The following is a 14,841-nucleotide window of genomic DNA, read 5'->3' as shown; positions in this document are numbered from 1 at the left end:
GCCACAACAGCTTGTGTTCTACCACTGAGATAATTTGCAAACCAATTACACGCTTTTTCATCAAATCTAATAGATTCCAGGCATTTCAAAAGAATTTGATGATCGACACTATTGAAAGCTTTAGATAAATCAATAAAAAAGGCAACAAAATCCTGCTTGTAATCTTATCCACTGATTGATATGATTTTAAAATGGAGTGTTGACTGACCTCCTTTATTCAAAGGTAGGATGTAGTCTATCTTCCAAAGGTCAGGGAATGCTTTCTGTTACTACAGTCAGATAAACTAGTAATGGAGCTGCTAATAATAAAAGCCTCGGCTCTAACTGATCAGCCCCAGTGGACTTTATGGGATCAATAGAACAAAGAGCATTAAACACTTCAGGATTTGTGAAAGGCTTCAATGAAAAGGTCTGAGTGCCTAATTTGTTTTCCCAGCAAGGTGCACTATGATTAGAGACAGTGGGAGGAAATCCAGCATTTTCAAATAAATAACCTGAAGAAATAAAATGTTCATTGAACTTCAAACTGAGATAGTGGTTGAACTTTGTACAATTTCATTAGATAAGGATGAGGAAGGACTATGTGATAATGATTTAATCATTTTCCAAAATTTCGCTAGCATCCTTTACTTTCAGGTAGTGCAGAGACATAAAATGATCATTTGGCATTTCAAATAACAGTGAGACATCTATTATGATATTGAAGAAAGTATTGTCAATCAGAGGATGATTTAATTGTTCACGCTTTGCACCAGGCAGCATCCCTTTCATTTAACATTTCAGCAGTTTTCGAACAAAGCCAAGAATTGTTCCTGTCTTTGACTCTGAATTTCTTATAAGGTACATACTTGTCTGCAATGGAATTAAATGTTTTTATAAAAAATCTAAGGCCAAGTGTGGATCAGGAATTGCCAATACTGTAAACCCAATACCACTGTAGTGAAAAATCAAACAAAAATGCTTGTTCAGAAAAGTGTTTAAAATACGTGGTTTGGATCTTTTTTTAATTTCATGTCATGGATGCATACTGTTGGACAGTGGTCACTGAAGTCGAGAGGAAAAACACCACTGGATTTATAATGTTGAGGTTTATTGGTTAAAATAATATCTAGGAAGTGTGGCCTTTCCTGCATTTTTTTGGATCCAGCCAAGTAAGGGAAGAAATAAGCTGTGTGAGACTGAATTCATTGCAGAGATTTTTTAGATGACCAGAAGTATTAGTTAACCAGTTAATGTTTATATCACCCAGGATAAAAAGTTGTGAATTTTAATAGCTGGATATCAAAACAAATAAAAAATCTATTGCATCCGTAGGTGCAGAAGGTCAACGATAAAACCCAATAATAATAGTACTTTTCCAGCATTATTTTTCCCCAGACAAACACTTGCAGCCAAGAGTTCAAAACATTTCTGCTTAGATACAGAGGTAGAGGTAACAACATAACAGATAAACAACTTTTTACAAAAATGGCCTCCTCCCTAAAAAGGCCAATCACATCAAAAAACACTATGGTTATCAAGGCAAATATCAGCATTTTTAACCTTGTTCGACAACCAGGTTTCAGAAAACACAAAAATATCAGGGTCAGTTTGTTGCACCCAGACTTAGTCCATTTTGAATTCAGTACTATGCATGTTCATATGGACAATTCCCATGCCCTCGGGATGCAAAAAGCTTTGCATGATAAAATCAACATTCAGAGTTTCCTCCGAATTTGAGTCTCGACTTCTAGAGCTGGAAGTGGTGCTACTGATAAGTGGAGAATATAGTAACAGGTTATTTTTTGAATCTGGGTTCATGACTCTTTGACTCACTTCCTTCTGTGGCAAGCAAACAGTCAAGTTATTTAAATAATGTATGCATGAACAAATATCAGTGACACATTTTCCCTTCTCTTGTGGTTCTTGCAGGGAACAGCTGAGTAGCAGTGACAGATAAACATTGACAGAGCAACCATCTAGCAGAAATAAGTAGAAATTCAAAGTGGATGCTTATATTTGACAATCATGTTCCAAGAGGAAAATGTTTACCCTTTACCAAAGAAGATATGTTTTCCAGTTTTATTTGGAGGTTACTTGTCGGTTTGTCAGTTAGCAGGATATCTCAAAAACTTGCCAACAGATTTCAGTGACATTTGGTAGAAAGTTCGGCCAAGGACAAGTGATTAATTTTTGGTGTAGCTCCAGATCCAGCAGTGCCACAATGTGTCCATATACAAAACACTTGGTGTTGAAGCAAAGTTGTGTTTTTTCCTTGTTTCCTTGTAACAACAAGACACATTTGTAAAAAAAACACAGCTGAACAGATTTGTATTTTTTGCCATTTTTAACTTTTTGGAAAGCAGTTTTTCAACAAATGTAAAACAATCTGGCAAACTTTGACAAGGGTGGCGCTACAATGCAGTATACAATATAATAAATTGAAATGTTCATCCTCATGAGCATGAAACAGCTAAAATTTTGCATAATTTATTCTCATAGAAAACCCTAATATTCCTGAAGATGGAAATTTACAAAAAGGGTCATGAAAATATACTTTAGTGATTAAAAAAGGCTCAGTAATGTCCTAAATCTGCTGGGCACTGTAGTTTTAGCAAATATTCCTCAAACAGGAGTAAATTTTGGGGACATTTTAAGCTGTAGATGTTGGAACAATGAAGAACATCACCTGACATGTACACTGTAGACTACTAGCAAACCACAGCTGCTCTGTTACTCCACCCTCAAAAAGAAAAATACTCATCCTCAAAATTCATCTTAGAACTGCTGGGCAGTTTCCCAAATATCATCCCTGATGTAGTCTCAGCACCTCCCTGCACTCAGATGATCCTCTGTATTATGTTATCGACCACTATTGTCAGTGTTGTAGATTGAATTGTAGCTGTGCTCCTTATCATTCATCCAGGCCCAGCACCACGAGGGGTCTGAGGGGCTTTGCCACCTCAGTTATATTTTGGGCCCCCTCTTTTTAAGCTTTATGTTTCTATAGGAAAATAGCAAAAACAACAAAATTATTGGCCGAGATACGTGTGACTATTGTTTAGCTGTTGTTTCAGAACAATGGACAGTGCTGTTTGTTGTATGTAGGGGGTATGTGCGCTGCACGCAACATGATAAAAAAAGCCATGAAAACCCAAACTAGTTTGTTTACTTGTAGTTCAGCTAACATTAACATTAACGTATCACCTGCGCGTTACCCAACATTGAGTCTGAAGTAGCTATACCTGGTTATAGAATTTTCAGACGTGACAGAAATAAGCACGAGGGAGGTGTTGCCATATATGTACAAAACCACATTCAATTAAGATCAGAAATGGTCTGATTAATCCAGTTATAGAAGCCCTTTGGCTTCAAATTCACCTACTTCACACTAAACTAGTGCTCATTGGTTGTAGTTATAGACCCCCAATATACAATATATTGATGACATATGTACTATGCTTCATAAAGTTATAGATGCAGTTAGAGAGATATACTTTCTGGGGGACCTAAACTTTGACTTTCCTCGGCCTATGCCCTGAAACAGACAGTACTAGTAGCAATGAATGTATGCAGTTTGAATCAGATGATGCATGTGCCTACCAGGGTGAACTCTAACATGTCTGGAGTTATATTTGCCACATGTATTGCCTGCATTTATACCAATGCCAATGAGCTCTGCTCCAAGGCTAAGGTTTTAGTGACCACAATATGGTTGCTATAGCAAGAAAAACAAAAGTACTGAAAGCTGGGCCTAGAATTGTGCTGCAAAGATCTTATAGATCCTTTTGTGAAAAAAAAAAAGTTAAATACATAAAAAATCTACAGTGGGACCAAGTACATACAGCAAAAGAGACATATTGCACTACAAATGTTCTCAGAGATGTTACAGACTGTTGACAAGCATGCATCAACAAAAATTTCACTGTGAGAAGTATGTCAGCCCTGTGGCTCGATGAGGAATTGAAAACATGCATGGCTCACCAGAATTAATTTAAACATGCTGCAATAAAATTGGAAGAAACTCAGAAACAGGGTCACAAAAATGAAAAGACTGACTATCAAAACAAGATTTATGAACTAAAGCATGATGGGAAGAAGTTATGGAATACTGTTAATGTATTTTAGGCAGGTCTAAAGTACAGAACCCTTCCTTTATTGAATCTGATGCATTGATGGTGCATTTATCACAAAACTCCTCAAAATTGCCAACAATTTTAGTTATTTTTTTACTAATAAGTTTGTCAGTCTAAGACAAAATATGAATAACTCTAATGATGAACTATCTATAGAACTAATTAAAGAATTTATCATGAAAAAGAAAGATTGCAGGTTTAACTTCAAACAAGTACAACTGGAGGATGTAAAAATAAAAACTAATCTTAGTAAAAAACAATAAACAGTCTGGACTGGATAACATTGATGGTAAATTAATAAGAATTATAGCTGATTACATTTCTGAACCGCTATGTCACATATTTAACCTTAGCCTGAAGGAAACTGTTTTCCCTCAGGCATGGAAAGTTGCCAAAATCATTCCAATATCTACGGACAGCAGGAGTCCCTTCAGTGGGATGAAAGCATTTCTCTGTCAATGGCCTTGACTCTGAGATTCAGCATGCATTCAAAGATGGTCACTCAACCTGTACAGCCTTAACACAAATGATGGATGATTGGTTGAGTCAAATAGATAATAAAAAAAAATTGTTGGTGCTGTCTTGCATGAATTCAGTGCTGCTTTCAACTTTATTGACCATAAACTACTACTGAAAAAACTACCAGCTTACAGCTTCAGAATAAATGCTGTCAACTGGATGAAAGGGTACCTGTCTAACAGGATGCAGTGTGTGTACTTTAATGGTATTTTTTCTGACACGAGAAAAAGTGAACTTGAGTGCGTGTCAAATTGGGTAGAAAATAATAAGCTTGTGCTAAGTGTATCTAAAACAAAATGTATTATCTTTGGTTCAAATCACCATGGTGAGTGTCGAGGGCATGCGTGATGTTCTCTCCTGGCTAAAAATTGAGGACAGATTGTTAAGCAGTCTCCTAGTTTTCTTTTGTAATTTCTGTACTTTGCCCAAGCCTAAAAGCTTACACTCTAAGATTTCATATTTCACCAACAGACACGGTCATACTACCACACAGGTAACACAAGGTCATGTAGTAGTACCTACACCTAGAATCTGTTTTCTACATAGCTACCTCTTCTTGGAATATTCTACCATGTTCCCTAAAAAAACCTACTAGCATAACTTGTTTTAAAAAGCACTTAAAAAAGCTGTTATCAGCTATTGTCTAGTGTTTGACTGTATGTCTTTTGCTCTTGTTGTTTTCCGATGTGGACCTTCATATTATGTGATTGTGATTGTTTTGTTTTGTTGAGTCTGCCCTTTTCTGTTTGTTTCAATTCTGTACCTGAGTGCTTTCCTTCCTGGTGGAAACAGAGTTCTGTTTTGTTCTGTTTTATTTTGTTTTCACTGTTTATTGTCAGTATTGTTATCATTGTTGATGTTATTGGAGTGATTTTCTTTTAACATGGAGAGAGTTTTGTGAGGGTATGAGGTGACCTGGGGGTTGTTGGGTGGGTTGAGGGGAATCAGGGTTTTGGGTGAGAGGTATGAGGGCTGTGTTGTCTGACTGTTTCTTGTATGTAGTGTGTTGATGTTGTGTTATTTTATGTATGGACCCCAGGAAGAATAGTTGTTACCCCAGTAGCAACTAAGGAGGATCTTAATTAACAAATAGACTTGTTCGTTTAGCCGTAAAAAGCAGTTCAGGAATAACAATGGTTATCAGAACATGGTTTTGCAAGAAAAAACACAGTAAAGACCCCAGTCAGGGCCAGTAGCCCCAGCAGCAGCAATGATATTGTCGAAATTGAGCTAGCCAAGACCGAGCTAGCTCCACCAGCCGCAGAAGACGTTACTCCAATGGCGGCCCCTTCCACAACAAGCACAATCAGAATTAGTCCACAGCCTCCACCAGTTCCAACTGTCACCGCTTCTAGTAGCCTTATATTGTTGTTATTTAGCCTTTCTGAGGCTATTACATGGTTAAAAAAATGACCCCCTCGCTATTTTGAACAGCCCCCTCAGTCACTTCATCCTGGTGCCGGGCCTGCATTCATCCAGTCAACTTTTATGCTTCGTGTTCCACGTTGACACAGGAGACAAGATCTGAGACTCTGATACCTGTTCATTGTGATACTAGTCCACTGGTGTGTAAAGTGGTATTAGTCAGTGTAAGAGCACACAGTTAGACCGCCGTTTGCCCGTCCATGGACAGTAGAAATCTTTGGTGATGGATGGCAGCTGTAAATTCAGCAGAGGAAACATTTACATGCAAATAATAGCATCTGTCTGCTGGCTACTCACGCATGAGATGCACAAACACACAAATCCGTGCACGTACGGAAGCACAAGACAACACACAGAAACACACGAGAAAACACACGGGGTGAAATGTGGAAATATAACGTGCACACAGCAGAGGTAATGAGATGATGTATGAGAGCTCTTAAGCCTCTATCCAGAGCCTCCTTTACTTCACTCTCCACTGATCTTTCTGCCCATGAGTGTGTGTGTGTGTGTGTGTGTCTGTTTCTGTCTCTCTTCCTTGTTTCTCTATTTTCCTCTTTCAGTTTTGATAAGGTATGATTGGAGTACTCAAAGCTGTTGTATTTGGTCATACCAGATCAGACAAGGTAGGAAGGAAGGAAGGAAGCTGCTTTTGACAGTTCTGAGCTTTGAGTCTGAAATCAGAGGATTAGTGGTTTAGAAAACCCACTTTGTCTTCATTTTTTTTTTTCCCCACTGGGATGTTAAATTTGTTGAATAATTGACTTTAGGATTTGAGTTAGAAACATTTTACTGTATACCTTTCTGTAATGAACGTGCAGCCACCAGTAACTACTAGATTGTATGTTTTGAAGTTAGGATGATACAAGAAACATTACATCACTACTGCAGAAACCCATGTTGGCCCTACAGATGGGGCATTGTGGAGAATAAGAACAGACTAATCTTCAGTCTAATTAGATTTTTCAGTCAGAGATGTTATTTGATGAAATTGCAACACTTGAGCAAACCATTCTGAGCTGTCACAGTTTGGGAAATTATTGCTCTGTTAGTAAGTTTTGAAGACTTACAGTAGGCTTTGATGTCTGCTGTGTGGATGTTGACTGACAGCTGTGATTGACGGTTCGCTCACCTGCTGCTCTCCTCAGCTCCGGGACTCACACTGAGTCTGACTATTGTTGCAATATTTTGGTAAGTTTAATGTTACTTGATTATGATACCTGCCCTGTTAACAAAGTAGCTAACATTAACCCAAGTGTGCACCACTCAGTGTTCCCAGTAAGCTAGCGTTAACTTCGGTCCAAGGTAGCAGGGCATGTTTCCAGAGAGTGAGAGGCAACACCCAGCACTCCTTATGTGGAAGGTCCTGGATCCAAACTGAAAAGATAAGCTGCATCTCTGGGCTTCAAATCGGCTCCATTGCAAACCAATGGGTGATGTCACACCTCACTACGTCTCTATATACAATCCATGGTTGAAGATGCAAAACCAAGAGAAGGAGATGTTGGGTGCATATCAACTGTAGAAAGGAAGAAACAGAGAGCACATGGGCCAGATTTTATAGCCTGGAGGGCCCCGATGAACCAGATCGCTTGACCACCCTCCATTGTCAGCCAGTTGGGTCTCACAGTATACTGCTAGGTACTGAATGTCCTTCAGAAATGTTCTGAAATTATAGTTTTTGTACCGAATTATAATTCGCCATTCTTTTTATTATTCAGTCTGACTGAAAAAATTGTAGATGTGGGCTGTGATTCAGAGGGTGGGAACCAGGTTATGGAGTGGCAGATAAAAGTGCTTCAAGGGGGCGGTAGGGCAACAATATGGCCAGCTGATAAACATAATGGATCATGAATAATGGGAATAATGGTAATGGTTATTTTAATGAAGCCCAAAGCCAAAAGGCTTGTGTGGAACTACGGAGACCCAATTATGAGCAAAATATCACAAAAATAGGGAAACATCCCCCTTTAAAGAATCAGTGTACCCCAAAGTGAAAATTCAGCCATTATCCACTCCCCTCAGATTATAGGATCAACAGCCATTTACTCCTCTTCTCGCCTTTGTGTTAATTGTTTCCAAGCACGTCCCTTTTTCAACAGAGCTACAGTATCTCACACATCCACCACCAGCAACCTTCTGTCCAATTAGATCTCTCTCTGTGTAACTGTGTATCATTCCAGTTGATGTTTTCTCCATTTCTCTGCTTTGCATATAAATTGCTAAACATGGTTTCATGATGTCTGTCAAACCGCAGTGGTGAAACGCTGGAAACAGACACTGACGATGGAGTAACAGAGCATAAAAAGACTACAACAAGACAAAGACGGAGCTCACACACTGTTTACTGCATGTGTGCAATACTGCAGCAGAGACTGTGTGAATTCTAATGACGTACTTGTAAAACGAGACTCTCAGTGGTACATTAACAATCTGTGATCATCAGTCCGCGATATGTGTGTTAATACAGTAATCAAATGGCTTTTCACTGATTTGTTTGAGATTTGTTTGAGATGACAAAAGCCTTCTTTATAGATATCTAACATTTTTTTCACCAAGGAGAACAACAATATAGGCCTAATAATGTTTGAGAAAGTGGTCTTTACTGTGATTACAAGTTAGAGGGTGACACAACCAGTGTTTTCATCAGTGAAATACCTGCTGTTGGAGAAAAGGTCACCATCTTTGTTTTGGAACAATGTCTGTAGCTCAGTGTAGATTGCAGTTCATTAGAAGAAGTGGGTACGAATATTACAGGGTTTTTTGGACCAGAAGGGTAGGAGATCACATGAATAAAATAATAAATAATAAAATCTCTAACTTGCTTGAGAGGTAGTGCAGGCTCCACTTTTCCATTTCTAAATATACTTTTTAAGTAAATCAGTAAATGGACACCTGATACCTTTAATACAATGCAAACAATCAGTAAGTAAACATACCCTGGGAAACGCTCATTGTCTACTTGAATTTAGTCATTATTTGTTTTATTAACGTATCAAGATTACTTAACTCTTTGATATTCTTAATATCAATGAGTTTTTCTTATTTGACGGTACTTGGTCTAATCCTACGATCCAGCACATTACATGATCAAAGGTTTGTGGACAACTTAATCTGCTGCCTCCACTCTTCTTTTCACCTCCTTTCTCCTCCGCTTTTCACAAGATTTCAAAACCTGGCTGCAGGGATTTGCTCTTATTCTGCCACAAGAGCATCAATGAGGTCTACCACTTATATTAGCTTATGTCATCGTTTCAGTTCATCCTAAATGTGTTGGATGGGGTCAGATCTCTATGCAGGTCAGTCAAGCTCTTCTACAACTCAGAAAAACCATTTCTTTATGATTTCATGCATTGACATGCCTTCCCCAAACTCTTGCCACACATTTGGATGTGCATGATTGCCTAAATATCTTTGCATGACCTTCACATTTTCCTTAACTGAAGGTAAGAGGCCTTGTCCAAACCGAAAAACTGTGAAAAACAGCCCCAGGGCTTGATGTGTATCTTTTAATGAACATGTTTCAGTCTTCATCAACACTAGGACAAACAAATCTATAATGAGGCATGGCTGACTCACCCTAAATCCTGATGATGGCAACGATGGTTATGCTGATACAGCTCCTGATGCTTATGACAGAGATCATGATGAGTGTTTTGATTTTGAAGTATGCGTTGAGTTTAAGGTCTTTCAAGTTTTTTTTTTGAAATTTGTTATTTTCATTTGGTGTTTTTGAATTGACTATGTGCCTTAGAATAATCATCGGGTATTATCCAGTCAGGCTATCTGAGAGCTACCACCACTGTAACCAGAAGATAAATGCAAATTCTGACCTGTTTAAAATACCGTGACTAATTGGCTGATACTGATTATAGTTAACGTGTTATTGATCAATATTATTTACTTGGTTTATTGTAATCATGTTTACATTTGCATTACCCACATTGATTCATTTGACTTTGTATTCTAGATAGATGTTGAGTGCTTCAAGATGTTTTTCTTTGCTCTTCTAGCCTTTGAAGTTTTTCTCTTGTGGCATGGATAATTAGGGTAGCTAAGACGCGGTGGTCTTTTACCCTTTGCTTGTCAACTGTGGGAAGAGACATCCTCTAGCAGGTGTCCTTACTTGTTAGTGAAGGACCCTTTGAACCTGACTGCTTGATTGGGTCATGCAGCGCTCATAGGACATAGGGTAGTAAGGTATTGATTTCACGAAGATCTAAGTTAGCAATAAAATGATAGAAAGGGGTGAATGTGAAAGTAATATCACATATTAACATGAGTACAGTAATGAGTTTATCATTTTACATATGTATTATAGCTGAGTCAGACTATATGTCTCTGTCTTGAGAAAAACTGCATGTGTCTCATCTACATGTGTACTGGAGCTTGTGTAAGAGCTGGACCTCATTGACTCTGACCTGAAGATAAGACTATGTATGCTATTCTCTGATAGATTCACGGTGAAAAACATTATGTTGAAATGACCTTATATAATGACCAGTAACGTGTGCTGTAATCTTTATCTGGGTAAGCAGGGACCTATCAATGCAGCATATGTCTACATTCAATTAACACAGCAGCCCAAAGTCATGTTATGCATGGACGGATAAAATTATTTATTTATTTCTATAAGTCAACAAATTATGTCTTACTAATTAGGCATTACTGCAAAGCCAGTCAGATGTGGAGCTAATGCACAATCAAACCTAATCAATGGACACAGCTACACTGTAAAAAAAGAAATCGTAAAAAAATGGTAAAAAGTCTGGCAGCAAAAGTTGCTAAATACTTACCATCAAATAACAGTAAAAAACATTTGGATCAGTTAAAACTCTGGTGCAGTATTTTGCACAAGCTTTAGGCAAGAGAGTGATTTTCAGTTTTTGACTTGCAATACAGTGATTGTATTATGCAGAATATACAGTTTAAAATAAAAAACAAACAACAAATATACACATTATGTATACACTATCAACAATACAGTGAAAATTCTCTAAATTACTGATCATCTGGCCTATCAGTAGAAACTGAAATCTTAGTGCAGATGGCCAAAATTAGTTTAACATAATTATGTATGGATTTCTTTAATGTGAATATATAATTTATTTACATAGCAGTCAAAGTATGTATATCCATGCTTCACTAATGCGCAGGGTTGGGAAAAAATAGACTTGAAGCTTAAATGAATGGAGCAGCAAAAACAGCAGGTCCATCTCCCATGCAGCATCCGCGCTAGGGCTGTCACTTTTTCACTGAATAAAGTTTGAATGAATTCACAGTACTATGGAATTCATTCAAATTATATAGAACATTAGCATTGTGTAATTTATAGGCAAAAAATAGAAAGCTAGGTGAGGTTGTGTAGCTGCTGGTGCTCAGATTCTTTAGCCTTGCTTGGGTGAAAAGCTAACAGGTGACTCCATTTGTTGTTGTGGTTATGTTACTGTAAAGTAGTTGCTTCATACAAAGTCGGCAAACAGCCTTATCTTTATCGCTAATTTTGCCATTAATAGAGTAAAATCAAAAATGCTTACACACAATGCTTCTGAGATGCGTTAGTGTTGGCATAATCAGAGTTTCCTCCAGGTTTAGCCACTGATCTATATAATGAGTGAGCGAGTGCACACACCTGGTAAAAAGATAGTAGGCCTCGGTCATGCAGTGTAGCACACAGAAGCAGTTGCTTAAACTCGACTTGGCTTTCCCCTGGCTGAGAACGCCCTCCTGCAGGGTGGTGAGGCTGGATATGACCATGGAGATGTTGAGGCCCTGAACCTTCCAATAACCACGCAGGCCGTATGTGAAGGCTGTGCCTGGGAAAACCATGCCAGCAAAGCAAAACAACTCAGGAAGAGGCTGGGGGATGCAAGTTCAAATAATTATCATGATTAAAATACTTATTTTATCAATAAATTTGTGACACATTGATATACTAACATTACATTAAAACATAACATATTTTGAGGTGTTCTATTATTTTCCAAGTGTATTACAACTGTATTTCTAACTCTAACCCCAACTATGGATTGTTTCAGCTTCTGCTGTCTGGTAGACGACACAGCAGCCTCAAAGCCCGGACCAGCAGGCTCCAAGACAGTTTTTTTCCACCAGACAACCAGGCTTATGAAAAATGAACACTAATTGCCTGTCTGCACATTACACACACACTCACACACTCACACAGCACTTTACACACACTACACTATCATTTCACTACCACACTGTAAATCTTACTGCATTGTGTTTCTTTTTGAAATGCTATATTGCTGTTAGTGTGCTGCTATATTGCTATATTGCTAATTTACTGTTATTGCTAATCATTGCTGCTGCAATGTCGAGGAACACACACACCAACACTAACTTAGTTGGTAGGCAGCAGGTTACTGGTAACGTATTTACTTCTAGCAGTAAATAAGTGCAGCTGGGCGGTCTAATGTTTCTTTAATTAATAGTATTAGTAACTTATCAAGCTAACTGGCTAAACTTATTAGCACTTGCATACTAGCTGTCACTTAAAGTCTTTCTCAGGTCACAACTTGCCACAGTCTTTTATTTAATGTTTGCAGGACAGAATAGGAGCTTTAACATGTAACTGGCCAACTGACAAATGTAACTTATTTGACGTTACTATGACTGATATGAGATTCTGATTCAAGGCTAACCTTAATAGCTTCATCAGGACTGGCATAACGTTATGTTTTCTGAAGCCACAAAGACTTACTTAATGCATACAAAAAGCAAATGCTAACGTTAGCACTGCTGACTCCACATACATTTTAAAATTCTGACACTTATGCAACGTCAACGCTTTAGTTATGTCAAGTTGTAGCTAGCGTTGAATGCTACTATCTTACTTTCCCTTTCTGCTGTCCTTGGTGTTAGCTCAACTCATGTTCAGTTGATATCTCTCTTTATATGAAACTTCATATTATGAAGAAAAACGAAATGATTACCTTACCTATAGTGAAAGCTGAATGTGAATCATCATCCTCAAATCAACAGGCTTGGGAAATGACTTGCGCTACTTTATCTGGAGAAATTTTCTCTCTGTAGTCTCTGTGCTTCAGACAGAGATCAACAATGTACGCGTAAATTCGAACAATTGAATGTTGAGCAGTCATTGGATGAATCGCTGGGCGGACCCGCCCCCAGAACTCAAACAATATCATTGGTCGAGATCATCTCCCCACAGCCTGATTCATCCAATGATTGTACAACATTCATTTGAATCTGCTCACACTTTCTTGATCTGTCTGAAGCACAGAGACTATAGAGACATTTTCTATGTTTACATTTATATGTTTTTTCAACTATTTTAAGGTCTTACATCCCTTCACCCCCATATTACCCATATTATCAAAGCTCAAGCCTTGCTTGAACTGTTGAGTCCTAGCATCAAATCCCAGTCTTTCACACATCTCTCACCTATTGCTAAAAAAAATAATTGTAAACCACTGTAAAGCTTTACTCATATTGAGGTCCCTCTTTATTCACCTTATATTATCTCTGCTTTTTGCTCTTCATTCCCTTTGACCTGTAGAAATGTTGGAGTGACTTAATGATTTGAGGGAGCAGTAGGACTGCAATGAGGGCCTTGAATTTTGTTGAACATAGACTGACTGTGGCTCACTTGGGGTCTTAATGTTTAGAGAAGAAAAATTAGATCTACAAATGACACCTTCACAAGGAAAAAACATATGGATGCTACATATGCAATTTCAAGTTGTGGTCTAACATAATGTATTGGGGGACAGCTTCCAATATTTTTAAGGTGGATTTATAGCTTTTATTATAGCTACCTTTAGGTTTTGAAATGAAATTACTTATCTTTTTTTAAATAAGCATGTGTTGCACATGTCAATATGTATGATAACAAAAAACACTGTCACGGCAGCATCTCACAAAAATAACAAATGAAGTCGTTAGCACTCACAAATAAGTGCATATCATTTTTTTAATGATGCACAGCGGCAAAAAACAGACAGGTTTCAGCCCTAGGCTTTCCTCAGCATTAGGATGGAACATAGGATACAACAAACATGCATTTTGCTCTGATGGGGCAGTCTTAAGGATAATTTGGATAATTCTATGAATTTACAAAAGAATACTGTATAAAACAAGCCATTATTTAAATTAGGTAATTTTAAGGTATTTCTGCAATGTTTTTCATTTATACTTTTTTTTTTTAAAAAGTAAAGTAAATTAAAGTAAATTTCTGTGAAATAACTTTTTTTTTTTTTACAGTGTAGCTTACAATGTGTTCACACATATTATACAACACAATAAACGTCAACAGAGAGAGAGAGACAGTGTGAGAGAGAGAGAGCTTGGTGTCAAAAAAGCTTATTCACTACTACACAATGTGCAAAAGCACACTGATAACCACCATAAAGAAAAATAAAGATAAAGAAAACAAGAGAGAAATCTTGGTGTCAGCACACAGACGCCTTTTGTTCCTCCATGTATATAAATGAGATAGAGAAAATCTTCAACACACCTCAAAATGAAAAACTGTTTTATGATTTCAATACTCATTTTACCCCTGTGGTGTTTGCTCATCTTTTTCCAGCTTTTAACTCGACCATTCATGTTTGTCTGGAATTGTGTTTCACAATAAACAAGCTGCTTTTTCATATTCCTTTTCAGGAGCAATATCAGTCGATTCTTAATAAACACTTTTAAGACATCTTTCACAAACCAAATTGCTGGTCATTTTCAAACATCAGTGGAGAACACACACACATATACACACCATCATAATTAAGTGTAAAAGCCGAAC

At 37.7% G+C, this 14,841-nt stretch overlaps 1 long non-coding RNA gene across 1 annotated transcript in view; it reads right to left on the bottom strand.

The window, feature by feature from the left end:
- The window catches only part of LOC137180018 (uncharacterized), a 37,050-nt gene extending 25,087 nt beyond the window's left edge, over positions 1-11,963 (bottom strand). Inside the window, exon 1 of the long non-coding RNA XR_010927904.1 lies at positions 11,692-11,963. This is a non-coding gene — a long non-coding RNA (uncharacterized lncRNA). The remainder of the gene's footprint in view (positions 1-11,691) is intronic.
- Positions 11,964-14,841: the final 2,878 nt, after the last annotated feature.

The sequence above is a fragment of the Thunnus thynnus genome, chromosome 3 (genome assembly GCF_963924715.1).
Source record: "Thunnus thynnus chromosome 3, fThuThy2.1, whole genome shotgun sequence".
NCBI classification, from domain to species: Eukaryota; Metazoa; Chordata; class Actinopteri; order Scombriformes; family Scombridae; genus Thunnus; species Thunnus thynnus.
Note: the sequence above shows the minus strand (reverse complement) of the source record. Positions and strands in the feature narration are given on the sequence as shown.